Below are 16465 nucleotides of genomic sequence, written 5' to 3' on the forward strand. Positions count from 1 at the left end.
TTTCTCCCCCTCTTTCTTTACTGTTGCTATCTTTTTACCCTTTCCTTTTCCTTTGGACTTTTCCTAAGACTTAGATGGCTTTTTATCAGACTTATCAATGAAAGTACCCTTACCCCTTGATTCTAAATGTGTTGCTTGGACACATACTTCATCCGAATTACAAGGATTCAGGATGAGAATAGAATGCCTTAGGTAAGAATGAAGACCACCTATATGCTTGAGTAAGGTGTCCTGGGTATACAATGGGACATTTAATGAAATAGCCTTTTTGCAAAATTCATGGGTGTAATCCTAGACAAACTGACCTTTCCCTTGCCTAAAATGTTGCTAGTTCATCATTAACTGTTGCATATGGCCTAGGGGGTAGAATTTCTTTTTTAAAGCAGTAACAAATTCTGACCAAGACAAACTAAACTTACCATGTTGTGAAGTTTCATCCCGAGACCTACTCTCCCACCAAGTTAGGGCTACACCACCTAAACAAAGAGTGGCTAACTGAATTCTATCAACATCATCTACAAGGTTTTGAACTCTACAGTAGACTTCTACTTGCTGAATCCAGTCATCTAGTTTCTCGGCATTTAACTCCCCACAATATTTTGGTAAGTCAAACTTTACATCCAACTTAATTCGAGGCTTATGTCCTCCTTTGAAAATATTAGAAGACTCAGAATGGGTAGAAGAAGGAGAAGAGGGGGAAGAAGGAGAAGAGGGAGAAGAAGGAGAAGATGGAGGTGTCTTTGGTGGATCACAATCAGCTCCTTTCTTTTTCCCTTTGTCCTTTCGAGCTGCACATCTTTGCATCTTCTCTTCTCTTTCTTGTACCAAAACCTCTACCATTGTCTACAAATTTTGAAGAGTCTTTTGAATACTCTTATCTTGAAAAGCTTGTCCACCTTCGTCTACCATTTGTGATGATGGTTTAGTCCTTCGTTTTCCAATCTCAGGATTGTATTCCTCAAGCTTTCCTTCGCCTTTCTCAATCCTGGATCTTGTTAACATTCAAATCTGCAATACTAATCCAACAAAGGCTCTGATACCAAATTTGATCTGATTAGGATCTAGGACTATTACAGAGGAATGCTAACTAATTACATAAAGTTAATTTAAACCTTTAATGAATCAAATTAACATAATTGAAATAAGCAAACAACAAGATTAAGCTGATAAAAGAGAAATTGAGAGAAAGAAGATGCAAACAATTTGATCTCGGAGTTCATCCGTATGGACTACATCTCCGAGTCCTACTCCAATAGGGGGACCGATCTGATTAACTCCAATATCAGGTACAATTGTTTACAAAATCACTCCTTTCAAGTACAATAGCATAACGCTATTCCAAAGTGTAGGACTGATCACATCTCCCTTACTCTCAGCACTTGGACATTCTCTCCACTTTTTGAATGCCCTCTAAGAGTCTCCTAACCCCCTTTTATACAAAAAAATTAGCCAAAATAAGGCTATAAAAAAATTTACAATAATAGGTCCTTCAATTAATTTGCTCCTCGGAATAACCCTTTAGCCATTTTTAAAAGATTTGGCTTTTACCAATTTTGGGGTTAAAAATAACAAAAAACTCTTATTTTACTAAGGTTGGCGGGATTGAGATAAGAAATAAATAAAACAATGTGCATTTTTACCTTCAAGCGCTAAAATAGCACAGTGGCGGGTAACCATTTTGAATGGTCGGTGGTGGGCAGTTCAAACCCCACCACTGGCGGCCTTTGTTATCCAAAATTAGTGGCTAAACAGACTCAAATACAATATCGTGCATTAATATCATTGAATGTGGCTTGTGTTCAGTTGGTTATTGGCTAAGCTTTGGAGACTAGTGGTCAAGGTTTTGAATCCCATAAAGTTTTTGCCACCCGCCGACTTGGCTGAAGAACGAGGTCATGCTGACATCATCCCCATTTATACTTCTTTGTTAATTTCAAACTGCCATATCTTTTACATATGGGCTCCAAATTTGATGAAACGAACACTGCTAGAAATCTCTTGACGAGATCTTCAATTTGAAATCCATTGTTGTGCACTTTGTAGATGATTATTTTTTTACCTTTTTTATGACCTTCGTACTCGATTTGACCAACCTTTGACTAACTATAACTTTTGCATATGGACTCCATTTCTGTCCATTCAAATTGCATTGGATTTAGAATTTTGAGAATTTTAACTTGATCCTGATTATTGGAGTTTTGGAGATACTTCAATTTTGACGAAAGTATCCCTCGGATCAGCTGCGTATCAAATCATCTTACAAAATCAAAATTATTTTTAATCTTTTTCAAGAATTATAAATGCTGGTCTCAACTCATTTATATCTAATTCCCGAGTATTAGGTAGCTTCTATTTCTAGGAATATTTGTAAATTTTAGGAGAATTATGACCAGATCTACTAATAAGAGATGTGTATAAGTTTGAGAGCATTGAAGAATTGAAGTGAGTTGTGTATGTATGTGAGAGTAACATAGGAGAATCAGAATGAAACTAAGATAATTTCATTTTTGAATTCTACTGCACCGTGCACTTGTATAGATCCTTTCTTGTTCCTCTTTGTGCCCACCACTTAGCCCACATTATTGAGTGTCCTATACAAGAAATTCTTATAGCAATCAATTTACCCAAGATTCTTGGAGTTGTTCCACTATAAGATATGATGAAATCATGAACTAATTGCCTATTATTTAAGAAAATGAGAAACACCATAAGACGCTTTGTAGTGCTACAATAATAGCCAAATCACCAAAGTAGGCATGCTTTTTGGATCATATTCTCTCTCAGACACAGATGTAACATGCATGTTGGTTGCAGGTGATTTCTAGGAGGTTGGGATTCACTATCAATTCCAACACTTTCGACTAAAAATTTTAAACAAGTCAAAATTTTTTCCACTATAATGATTACTAATAAAATTTATCATTGTTCAAGTCAAAATTTTATCATAAGCAAAAATGGTAGATAATTTTGTTCATGGTCTCAAGGAAAACAAAGACTGCTTGACAATAGCAAGAAACAACACAAATGACTTAGAAATAGTCTATCATAATGAAAGACATATTTTGCCCATCATAACACTAGTAGTGCTCTACTATCTCATTTTTGATAACAGAGACACCCCCCAAACATGAAGGATTCACCCCCCAAACATCTTCAAACATGAAATGATCCTCTATCTATTAGACCGGTGTCTAATCCAGGCTAAACCTCCATCAGCAATTACCATCCAACACTACACTTGCACCAAGTTTTCCCACTCTCCTACATTTTGTTAATAAAGTACAAATAAATTATCACAACCTCATTGTCTCCCACCAATAATAGTGACTACAGGTGGTACAAGAGAATCTACATTGGAAACTTCAGAAAAAGTATAGTTGACTGTGCCTTACTAGTCACTGGTTTAAATGCACCAGTCTATTATTCCTTACTCAACCTGCAATGAAAATTTAAAAAATTTGTGGACAAGATAACAAAAATAATAAAATATTCTCACATTAAATATTAGTCAAAATGCATTTGATACATCATAGGAACTCACTATTCCATGGGACAGAGACTGAATTGCAGAGAACAAGATTATTTTATTGATTATAATTTTTTTACAATGCCTTGTCTCACCACCCCAACTCTACAATGTGTGTTTGAAGACTTAACAAATTTGAGCTTCACTTGATTTCAAGAATACTATAATATTCTCTACTTAACAAGGCCAACCATGTGAAGGTGGAAGCTCATCTAGCCTCACCCCCCTCCCCCTAAAGTCAATCTAAAGTACCCATTATCATCTAATTACATACTTCATTCATTCATTCATCCATTTATGAACTATAACATTCAATCAATACAATCACATAACATTCATTAATATGATGTAAAAATCATTAATACACAATACTAATCAAAAATTCATTAACACATAACAATATTCATTAACATAAAATAAAAATCTATATTAATACGCATCATTCATACATAATTACTTAAAACAAAGTTATTTCATTATCCAATAAGGTTTATCAAAGAAGATTTTTAAAACGTCATTTCTTTTTTTTGTTTTTCTGAGCTCTCTTAAGAAAAGTGCTCATAGGGACATCCATATCTGCTTCATTCTCCTCCTCTTCTGGCACATGCAATGTCAAATTATGATGGCCCCTTCTCTTTGAAGGAGCAGGAGGTTGCTGCACTAAAGGGGGCTCTGTTGCAAGAACAAGTGAATGTGATAAATTGGCATACTCTTTTTCTTTTTCTAACTGTTACAAGTTTTTGATTAAGTATGAGTACAACATAAAATTCCTTTTTCTTACTTGAAAATGCCACATCATGTACATTAACATTTTGATCTGCCATCACATCAACATGTTGAACACTTGGAACATGGTCCAGTCCTTCAACATGATGTTCAACGTGCTCTGAAATATTCAAAAAAAGGATACACATCAAATTCCAATTGAAGATGTTAAATTTTATTCATAAGTGCATAATTAATTTCCAATAGCAAATTAATACCTCCACCACTATAATGCACATCATGGCCTTCGTCAGGAGCAGGTTCTGTGGTAGGATATGAAGGCTACAGTAAAATGTTATGCAAATTGTTATGTAGTCATATTACGTTTAAAACTAATACCAAAAAGGAATCTTCTCAACTATTTAATTTTATTTACTTTTCATCTGACCAATTTACCTTTGAGATATCATTTGGTGCATTGGATTCTTTGGCAAGGCTTACACATTATTCACGTAGGTGTGCAACCACAACTTTATAGCCTTCCTTCAAGGCAATTTTTCTATCTTCATCTATGACCTCCACATTGAAATCTATGCCCTGTGGTTTTTTCTTAATAACGTCAATTTTCCATGTATGGTTTCATTAAACAAAATTGTTTGCAACATTATATTAAAAAAAACAAAATGCATTGCTCTACTTACAAGTCGAGACTGCAGATTCATATAACCACTAGAGCCAAGTTTGTGTTGGCCAACCTTTTCTATTCTCGCTTTTGTAGCCACAGATGTGTCCTGCAATCTATGATAAATTTCAAACATCTTAGATTATATATTTACAAATATCAATAATTAGTGCATGATTACAATTTACTTAATACTATAATGACATACCTCTTTTTCCTTGTGTTGCTTCATTATCTCTATCTTCACATATCCTTTTCTCCTTTGCATCTTCTATTATTTCATTCCACTCCATTGGTGGAATCATAGGAGGACAATCATACTTTGGGTTATCCTTAATACCCCTTCTATATTGATCCCTCACAGAATTTATATGCTTTGCTGCTCTTTTCAAAAGTAGGCCAGTGTCAAGAATATTTTTCCCAAATTTCTCCTCAAGGGATGCAATCAGCTAATTTTTTAATTCCCCAGCTTGTAAATTCCACCTTTTTAAAAACAAATAGATTTTTACATCAATAACTTTAATATATTACAATAAATAGAAGAAAATAAAAATTATGTAGCAATGATATGAAACTATGTACCTTTTACATATGGTGGGTCCAAACAGTCTCAATGTCATATGAAAAAGATGTTCAAAGAAAGCATTATTACCTACAAAAACATAAAGGATTTATCAGTCCAAAATGAGTAATGTAAAAGTAAACTAAATTTACACTTTAAAAAATATCAATTTTAAACCACTTGGAAGCTTTCATTCTCTTAATGGAAACATAGTTTTCTTATTTAGCAACAATGTCCCTTCATACGAAACAGTACTAATCACACAAACTACTCCAAGAAATGGATCAGCTTCATTAGTATTGCTCTCTATTTCTCTATCAACTAAAACATCATAACAATTAAATGACAATTTTAGTACTGCTATCTATTGGTCTACCTCCCTGCCTATGTCCATGTCTCTCTATGTGTGGCTATATATATATGTATGTGTGTATGTATGTATGTATGTATGTATGTATGTATGTATGCGTGGTGTGTGTATGCATGTGTTTGTGTGTATGCAAGCTTCTGTAGACATCATTTAAGCACTAATGTGCTACTTCATTGTTCATCAACTTGTAGAAAGAAATTACAAAATATAGCACATTACAAAATATAGAAAAACAAGGTTTTACCAGTTCTATTGGGCATAGACAATGAAGTTTGCATGGTCCTTGTTGCCAAAAATGTAGAAGACAATAGTGGACTGCCAACTGAAGGAGGAGTCCACACTTCATCATGAGCTGAAGAATAAAATATTGTTAGCAAATAAATTTGCAATGGATAAAGATAAAATGGGATACTAGCGAGAAACATCGACAAAAAAAAAGGTAAGTGTTATAATGTTGATCAAAACAAAAAAAGTGTTACTTACACGAAGGTACTGTGAAACAACCCTGACCATGTTCAGCATGCGATGTCGCAACTAGAACATATGTCTATCTAAGAACACATAAAATCAAAGATCATGATCCATAAGGTATTATAAAATATTAATATCTATTGAACTTCTATTAATGCTTTAGTCGAATTACTGCTTACTTTCAAAGATTGGATTCTATGGTCCAATTCTATTCTTAGTGCCTCTTTCTTCTCACTTCTGTCACCCTTGATGATAATTTGAACAAGCTCATCAGTGTATATTTTTGTAATTTGTTGGGTGATGAATATAGGGTCAGTAATAAGGCCAATGTCATGTAGATATGACACTCATATTTCAGATTGCATTTGATCAGAGACCATTGTAGCTTTTTCCTATCATTTGTGACATCAAATATTCATATACTTTCATCAAAATAACTCCAAAGCCATAAAGAAAAGAACATAATAATAGTACATTTGTTTCTATATTAACATTAAAATTTACAATAATTAATGTTTACCTCTACTAAAGGTGTCTGACATGGTGCATCCATATTGCCCTGTGAAAAAAATTAGTAAGTCTTAGGAATCAGCAGCAAAATTAAAGTAATAGACTTACCAAAAAAAATATTAATAATAAAGTAGATTGTATATGTAAATCATTTGTCTAATGTTAAAAATTTAGCATAACTAATATTTATATCTTAAAAAATATTTGGCATGTTCTACTTACTGTTTATATGTGCACATATGGTTTGGAAAGAAATATTTGGTCATACAAGACCCCATCATAGTTGACATTGATCGTACCTGAAGATTTCATTGATCATCATGATTGTCATCCTTGTCATCATCATCATCATCATCACCATCATCATACTTGTCACTTTGATCATCATCATCACCAACACCATCTTCATCACCATCATCATCCTCTTGATCACTATCATCATCATGACCATCATTGCTATGATCATCACCATCTTCGTCACCATGATCATGATCGTCATCAGCATCATCATCATCATTATCACCATTATCATTAGCATGACCAAAATCATCACCATCTTCTTCTTCTTCATCACTAGGTAATTGTCATTCCTGATAATCATTTACTTCCTCTTGTGCTTCTTCAATATCTTCTTCTTTGATCACATTATACTTTACTGACCTTCCTCTTGGGTCATGTCTAAAAAAAAATGACCAACCTGGTTTGTCTGGAACACCAAAGTAAAAAACTTGCTCGCATTGACTTGGAAGAACATACTTCTCATCTTCGACTGGCTCAAATGACCTTGTATTAATCATAGTAAATCCACTATCGTGTTCAATAACAATCCTATCGGGATCATTTTGATTCAGTCATAACCTAAACCATTTGATGACAAATAGAACTATTTTGAATGAATTAAAGTTTCACTCAATTATATCATCCAAAATACCATAGTATCAATTTTTAGATTGTTGAGGATGTATGTCAGTTCTAGATGAAATATTAGTGACCGCAAAGACAACACTTATCCTAGAATCACACATTTTCTTCGTTTCATCTAACTTTTTTGTGCAAAATTTATAGCCATAGTAGTAGATAGCTTTGTGCTATTTGACCTAAAATTATTCAAACATGTCAAGAATCTTCTCATTGATCTATGAGTTGATATTAAACTTATGTCTCATGGTTAGTAATCTTATGCATACCTTTGTATCTCTTAAGCCATATATTAGATCAAGTACCATTGGCGTAACATTGGAATCTCCATTAAGATGAGATCCTTTAACCAATGATGCAACACCATCCCATGTTAATGAGTGACCATTTTCTTGAGACTGTTCAATCCACACTCTCATCCAATCAAGATTGTTTGCAATATACAAGTGTAGTGCATCCCACTCATGACCAACTATAAAGAAGACAATTACACTAGTTAGAAACAACTTATATATATTGATGATGGATAAGAATTGTTAAATTACAAAAAAAAACTTATAATTACCTCTCACCCTCCTCAATCTACCTTTCTGTGTTAGGTACTCTCCTTTGAATTTGTCATTACAGTTGGGATCCCAAATACAATCTAGATGGATACTTGCTGCAAACTTTGGAAGATATTCACTAATATACACCATGATCTGGTATATCATATATCCCTCTATCATAGAACCCTTAGGACGTACTCTTTGTCGAACCAAGCCCTTCATAAATTTCAAATGCTTCTCAACCATCCACATTGATCTAGCTTGTATAGGTCCACACAATTCAATCTCCTCAACTTGATGTATGAGGTAGTGTTCTTGAGCGTTGAAAAACATCGGAGGTAAAAACTTTTGAATTTCACACATAAGCTATGGAATTTTTCTCTTCCAATATTTTATATCTTTTTTATCAATTTCTTTAGATGATAACCACCTAAATGAGATTCAACACGCAAAAACACAAAGAGGAGATTTCAAATATAATTATACAATAGATTTCAGATAAAAAGTTACAAATCTAAGAAAAAACACTCTTCTAGCCTCATGTATTTTCCAAGATCATATATAACTTGTTTAATACTATTATCAAACTGTTGTGGAAGGTATAGAGGTTGGATGAACTGTAATCATTAAAAAATGATCATTTCAATATATTATTAAATAATACAACTGGTACTACATTCAATCTTATAAATATACTATAAATAGAAAACATGACTTACCTTGAGGGAGGTATGCCAATCATGTATCTTCAACCCTGGCCCAAAATCGCCTTTCTTTGATAGAAGAGTGCTTATATTTGCAAAAAATCTTGTTGGAAATTTTATTTTCTTTTATCGCTTCTTTTAATGCATCACTTTGTTGCTCCGTTAACAACTAAGGAAGGGCACTTGTATTTATGTGATCTCCATTCCTATTTGATTCAATGAAAACTTTTAGTTCATGATTAGATTCACGAATGTTAGTACAAATTTTAGCAATTTATTCTCTATCATGCCTTCCATCCAACATTTTTCATAGTGTCTCTGTTACATTCTTTCCAATATGCATAGCATCAAACAAATGCATGATTGGGAGATCCTTGTAGTATGGTAACCTACTAAATTGAGTAGGATAACTTTTTATTCCTCTAGGCAGTTGGTCATTGATGCCTCGATGACCTTCACGAGCATCAATTACAGTATTAGTAAATATAAGTCAATATCAAAATACAAATTGTAAACTTCAAACGAAAAATTGGACATTACCTCGACAATTTAGTAAATCGTATTCCAACTTCCATAAATGAGGTGTCATTCTTCGTGGCCTTGATGATGTCTCTTCTTTCCCATTGAAAAGATGTTTTTTGGAAATTTGACACCTACGATTATTGTGGAGAAAGTGTCTAAACTCATCAAACACCTGCTTTCCTAAACTTCTCGAATGACAACATTTCATCTTTGGACCACAAACTGGACATGCAAATTTTCCCTTTTTTTGAAGACCTAAAAGATCATGTATAATTGGATCATGTACAATTATCATGCACAACTTAAGAATTTGATAGTAATATGTAAGCACTATAATAGACCAAAAATATGTGATCTTAACAATCTAACATACCACAAAAATGAGTTAGCCCAGGGGCATCATGTATTGTCCATACAAGCATTGAATGGAATTGAAATTGTTGATGTCCTATCGGTCTAGAGATGTCATACATAGTGATGCCATTCCATAACTTCAACAACTCATCAATTAGGGTCTCAATATACACGTTCATATCTTTAACTTGGTATTTACCTAGCAATTGAATGAACATAAACATTACATAATTATTATAACCATTTTCAAGCACTATTTAAAAATTAATTTAGATAACTATTTTAAAAAAAATACCTGGCACAATCATTGACAACATTATGTGCTCCCTCTTTATGGACATACAAGGAGGAATGTTATTCTTAATAACAAGAATAGGCCATACTAAGTAAATAGATCTCATATCTCCATATGGATTGACACCATCCACTGCCAATGGAAATTTTAGATTATGAGGTTCTTCTTTAAAGTGTGACCATGTTTCTTCTATCTCTTTAAATGCAGAACCATTGGCAGGCATTCACATAATGTCATCCTAACTTCTATTCCATGGATGGTAATCCATAAGTTGTGCCAAGCTAGTGCACCTGAATAACCATTCTAGATGTGGAATAATGGGAATATACCAAAGAACCTTGTGAGGCACTTTTTTTGTTATTTGATCTGACCAATATCTACTAACATGACAATTAGGACATTCTATTGCAAATTTATGTTGTTTATGATATAGAATGTGATCATTGGGACATGCATGTATTGTCTGATACTTCATTCCAATCTGATCCATAATGTTAGATAATTCTCGGTACAAACGAGGCAAAATATTTGATGGTGGTAACAAAAACTCACTAATCAACCTACAACAACAAATATGCATTGTTAATATAATGAATAGTAATTGTATGCTAACATTTAAGATGACAAAAATGACATACCTTAGCATACGTGACATTGCTACATTGGATATGCTATTCATAACCTTTAACTTCACCAACAACACTATAGATGACAGTAGAGTTGTTTGGGAGCCTGGGTATAAGGGCTCGTGTGCCTTCTCAAGTAAAGGTATATCAAGACCATCTTCATCATTATTATCAAATTTGCTAGTACCATCATTGTGAGCCTCTTCATCACTTGCCCCAATACCATCTTCCTCAATCATGTCCTCTGGCACATTATCATCTTCTTCCATGGGAGTGTTATCCTCAGCTTGGATATTCAAACCTCCATGTTCCTCTAGTAGGAAATCCACATTTAGTAATGGATGAAAATCGTGGCACCCTTCAACATGACCATATTGCATACAATGACTCTGGGCTGTTGTGATTAGAATTCTTCGATTCTTTAAACCCTTACACTTTTTGCAAGGACAATAACATTTATCAGGTTTTCTTTGGAATTGAGCCCACAATGAACCCATTGTCTCATTATTTTCTTATAGATTCATATTGTCAGGTGTGGTCTTTCTTCATAGGAAAATATACCTACAAATAAATTGGACATGTTGTGATTAATTTTTATATCTGCACATATGGTTTTTATTAATTAATGTTTTCAAATGTAACTAAAATGATTGCAAACATATCAAAAAGGACCTTCATAGGGTCTTATTACATCAACTATTCTAACATGGTCATGTTGGTTATCGTGAGACCTTAATGTCTTCTCATGCCTTCAACTTTGACCTTGATGCTCCTGCATATTTCTCCCAAGGATCAAGGAAAATTGGATCATCATGGAATTGAGTAGGTAGATCTTCTAGGAAGTTGCAATACTTCAACCTTGTAAGTGTCACGTCAATCCAATGGGTACTAAACAAACAATTTAAGTTGATGAGAAATGGTTGTTATGAATTCAAATTGTAAGTGTCACCTCAATGCATTGGGTATTAAACAAACAATTCAAGCTGATGAGTATGGGTTTTTATGAACCACAACTCATGAAATATGGATTAAGTCCATACCTGTTGTTTACAATGAGTATGGGTTTTTTTTCTAAGAACATACCTGTTGTTTACAGTCAGTAAGTTTTTATATCCTCTAACAAATTTGAAGCAATGAGCCAAAGTCACATAGTTGAAGATGATCATTGTCCCCTTAAAGTGCCATCATTTGATAAATTGTTGCATTGAAATATGATCTAGAAAGGGCCTTTCCACATAGTATGTTGGCACTATTTGGAAATCATCGATCATGTGGTTATTGCAAAGAGGCTAAGGACCAAACATGGAATCATGGAGATAGTGCATAGATATACAAGGAAAATTTGTTGCTCTTTAGCTACTAATATTGCTTTGTGCTTGTCAATTAAAACATTATTTTAAAATTTGATCTTAATACTTTTTATAATCAATGGCTTTCTTTCCAATGTCTATCTCTCGACACATTTTTTCATTTTTCTTTCCTTCTTGCTTCATCATAAATACTTGGTTCACAAGCACTTATGGTGTTCTTCTTGCTAAGATTATGAAGTGGACAATGACTTTCAATCTAGATAATCAAATGTTTGGCTCAAATTTTTTGGGTAAGTGTGATGATATGTAGTGCACTATAAATTTTATCTTCAATGAAAGGATTAGCACCTCTAATTTTCAAATGGTGATCAACTAGAACTAGCTAACAATCTAACCTAAAAAATACATTTTATGCCAAATTCGAATCACAGTTAAAGACATTTAGCTATTGGAAAATGGCAAGATTATGTCTTATTTCAGATATGCAATAAAATGGGCAAGAAATGTTGAAGAACGTTAAGTTTTTATCCACCAAAACATGAGTAAAATTGTATAAACTGAATGTATTTTTAAAAATAATGTCAATCCCCTTCAAAAGAAATATTTTTCATGCAACTTACTTGCTGAAGATATTTCAAGTTCAGCAACTCTTTAATCATAGGATCCACAATAGTTGGGAGCTTTGACCTATCTATCAATTGTGGCTTGGCCTGCAACAACAAAAAATCCTTAGTATATGCATCTCAACATTTAAAAAATACATCAAGGAAATCAGGTCAGTTACAGTCTGTAAATTAACTGGCATTTATTTCTTCTTTAACATATTCGACAATCAAGTACAATTAATAGGAATACAAGAGCAAAACTTGGAATTCTACTAATGTCATCAATGTTAATCTTGGGTACTGGTACAAAGCCAGTAAGAGATTTGCAATTGTACCAACCAAGATATTTACAAGACTTGATCACAAAATGTTCATTTAGCACAAAACAACTTCAAAAATATTGTATATATACAAGGGAACAATTAGTTTAATGATGTTTTATGTAAGAATTGCTAGAGAAAATGATAAGCATGAAATATATTCAAGTTTTGACACTAAGGAATTGAAACATCCACACTCAGGAATTGCTTGGAGTATTTAAATTCATTTGACTTATGCCTTATAGCTTCTTTGAAAAACAATGATTTAGATATTCAGTGGTATCTTAAGTACTATATACTAGTGCTTCCACCAAGCATAGGTGCAAGAGTATAGTCGATAGTGGCATGCGGTTAGTCATTTTAGAAATGTGGCAGCTAGTAGCATTGTTTTATAGAAAAGCCCTATACTATTATTTGGTAGGAAGATAATTAGAACCAAAGTAAACATGGTGTGCACAACTAGTGTCATTTGATTGTTTTCTATTTTGAGGTTTAGAATATTTGGTGGATCTTAATTTTGTTAGATTGTGGTGACTGATCAGGAAAGTACTGTACATACTTCATAAATAGTGGGAAAAAAAAAAATTTGGGCAGTAGCCAACATGGTAGCTGACATATTATGGCCGACATATGGCTGACATGTTATAACACTAAAGCGGTTTAATACTTCTATAAAAGGGCTTAGGGTTGGGTATTTTTATAATGTTGTGATGCGAAATTGGTTCTTACAGCAGTATTAAGTTGTAAGGGATTATGGATTGTAATCAGGTTGTAATCACTGGATTGTAATAAGATCAAACTTGCTATTTGGTGGACGTAGCCTAGGGATTGGGTGAACCACGTTAAATCTTGGTGCCTTGTGTTCATTTCTGTGTGTTCTATTATTTTCTATTATTGGTTATATTTGCATGTAGTTTTTTATTTCTGTCTGTGGTTTATCCTAACAAGTGGTATCAAATCAAGGTTGTCTTTCAGTTATCCTTTGCAGGAAAGTCTCACGGTTAAGTGGGAGTCTCACAGTTGAGTGGGAGCGATGGCAGATGAGGGTAAGCTAAGGGTTGACAGGTTTAATGGACAAAACTTCCAGTTAAGGAAGATGCAAATGGAAGACTATTTATATTAGAAGGATTTATGGAAGCCATTGGAAGGAAAAGCCAAGAATCAGGGAACTATGTCAGAGGCTTAATGGGATCTTTTGGATAGAAAGGCACTCGAAAGCATTCGGTTATGCTTGGCACCATTGGTGGCATTTAATATTACAAAAGCAAAGATGATAGAAGATTTGATGAAAAACCTAGCGACACTGTATGAAAATCCCTCCTCTTCAAATAAGGTATTTCTCATGAAGCGTTTATTTAATATGAAAATGGCAGAAGGTGGATCTATTGCAGATCATTTAAATGAGTTTAATACTATTACTAGTCAATTATCTTCTATGGGTATCAATTTTGATGAAGAAATTAAGGCTCTCTTGATTTTGTGTTCTTTGCTTGAAAGCTGGAATGGCTTGGTAATGGCAGTGAGTAATTCTGTTCTTGGATCTAGTACCCTAAAATATGATTATGTGATCGGTGTTATTTTAAGTGAGGAAACTCATAGAAAATCCTCAGGTGGATCTACATCAGAAAGTGCTTTAAATACACAAAGCAGGGGTAGAATGACTGAAAGAGGAAGTAACTCTAGAAATCGTGGGAAATCAAGAGGAAAGTCAAAGGGGAGGAGGTCTCAATTGAGAGGACCAAATGATTGCTGGTACTGTGGGAAACCAGGGCACAAAAAGAAAGATTGCTGGAATCGAAAGAAAAATGAAGGAGATAAATCAGATGGAGACAAGGAGGCAAATGTGGTAAGTAACAAATCCGAAGAGGATGCTTTGCTTCTATCTTTAGAGAGTGTTGACGATTCATGGGTTTTAGATTCTGGTGCTTCATTTCATGTTACAACTCATAAAGGTTATTTCATTGATTATGTCCAAGGGGATTTTGGGCTTGTTTATTTGGGGGATAATGAACCCTATCAGATTGTTGGAAAGGGAAAAATTAAGATTAAGTTGTAGAATGGGAATCATTGGCTACTACATGAGGTAAGACATGTTCCACAACTAAGTAGGAATTTAATTTTAGTAGGGCAACTTGGTGATGAGGGTTGTGTAGTTACTTTTAATGATAAAAATTGGAAGGTTTCAAAAGGTTCCCTTGTAGTAGCAAAAGGTGTGAAAGTAGGCACCTTATATCTTTGTACAGGTCATATTGTTCCTTCTACTTTGATTGTTTCAGAGAAAAATGAATATTCAGGAACAATTACTGTAGTTGAGCAGGGAGAACAAATAGCTGCTGTAGATTTTGATACAGCATTGTGGCACAATAGACTTGGGCACATGAGTGAGAAAGGTATGAAAGTACTTCATTCAAGGAAAGTTTTACTAGGTCTAAAATGTGTGAATATGGATTTCTGTGAAAGTTGTGTATGGAAAACAAAAGAGAGTGAGTTTTGTAAAGATAGGGAAGGAAAACAAAAAGGAGAAATTAGAGCTTGTGCATACAGATGTATGGGGACTAGCTTAGGTATCTTCCCTTGGTGGCTCTCATTATTATGTTACATTTATTGATGATGCAACTAGAAAAGTATGGGTTTATTTCCTTAGACAGAAATCTGATGTATTTCAAACTTTTAAGAAATGGAAATGCTTGGTTGAAAATGAGACTGGTAAGAAATTAAAATGTCTCAGATCTGATAATGGTGGTGAGTATTGCAGTCATGAATTTGAAGATTATTGCTCCATTAATGGTATTCATAGATAGAAAACTATTCCAAGGACTCCATAGGAAAATGGAGTGGCTAAACGCATGAACAAGACTATAATGGAGCGCGCAAGGAGCATGAGATTGCATGTTGGGTTGCCCTTACACATGTGGGTGGAGGCTGTCAATACTGTAGCATATTTGATTAATAGAGGTCCCTCTACTCCTTTGGGTTGTGGTATTCCAGAGGAAGCATGGACTGGGAAGAAGGTGAGTTATTCTTTTCTCAAGACCTTTGGTTGTGAAACTTTTGCTCATATAGACTCTGAAAATAGAACCAAGCTCGAAGCTAAATCAAAGAAATGTGTCTTTGTTGGATATGGCATTAATTAATTTGGTTATAGGCTTTGGGATTTTGAAAATCATAAAATTATAAGAAGTCAGGATGTCATATTCAATGAAAAAGTGTTGTACAAAGATCTGTTGCAGCAACATGAGAAGAAAGAAGATGATTATATAGTGCTGGATGATACTCCAAAAGATGATGTTCCAGCCATTCCTCATGATGTGCAACAATCACAACAACAAATACCACACACACCATTGAATGTAACACAGTCAACAAGGCAAATTAGACCTCCACAAAGGTTTTCTCCCTCTTTGTATTCTATTTTACTTACTGATGCTGGTGAGCCT

The sequence above is a fragment of the Cupressus sempervirens genome, chromosome 4 (assembly GCF_028749045.1).
Source record: "Cupressus sempervirens isolate cs-2001-9-10 chromosome 4, ASM2874904v1, whole genome shotgun sequence".
Classification (NCBI taxonomy): domain Eukaryota; kingdom Viridiplantae; phylum Streptophyta; class Pinopsida; order Cupressales; family Cupressaceae; genus Cupressus; species Cupressus sempervirens.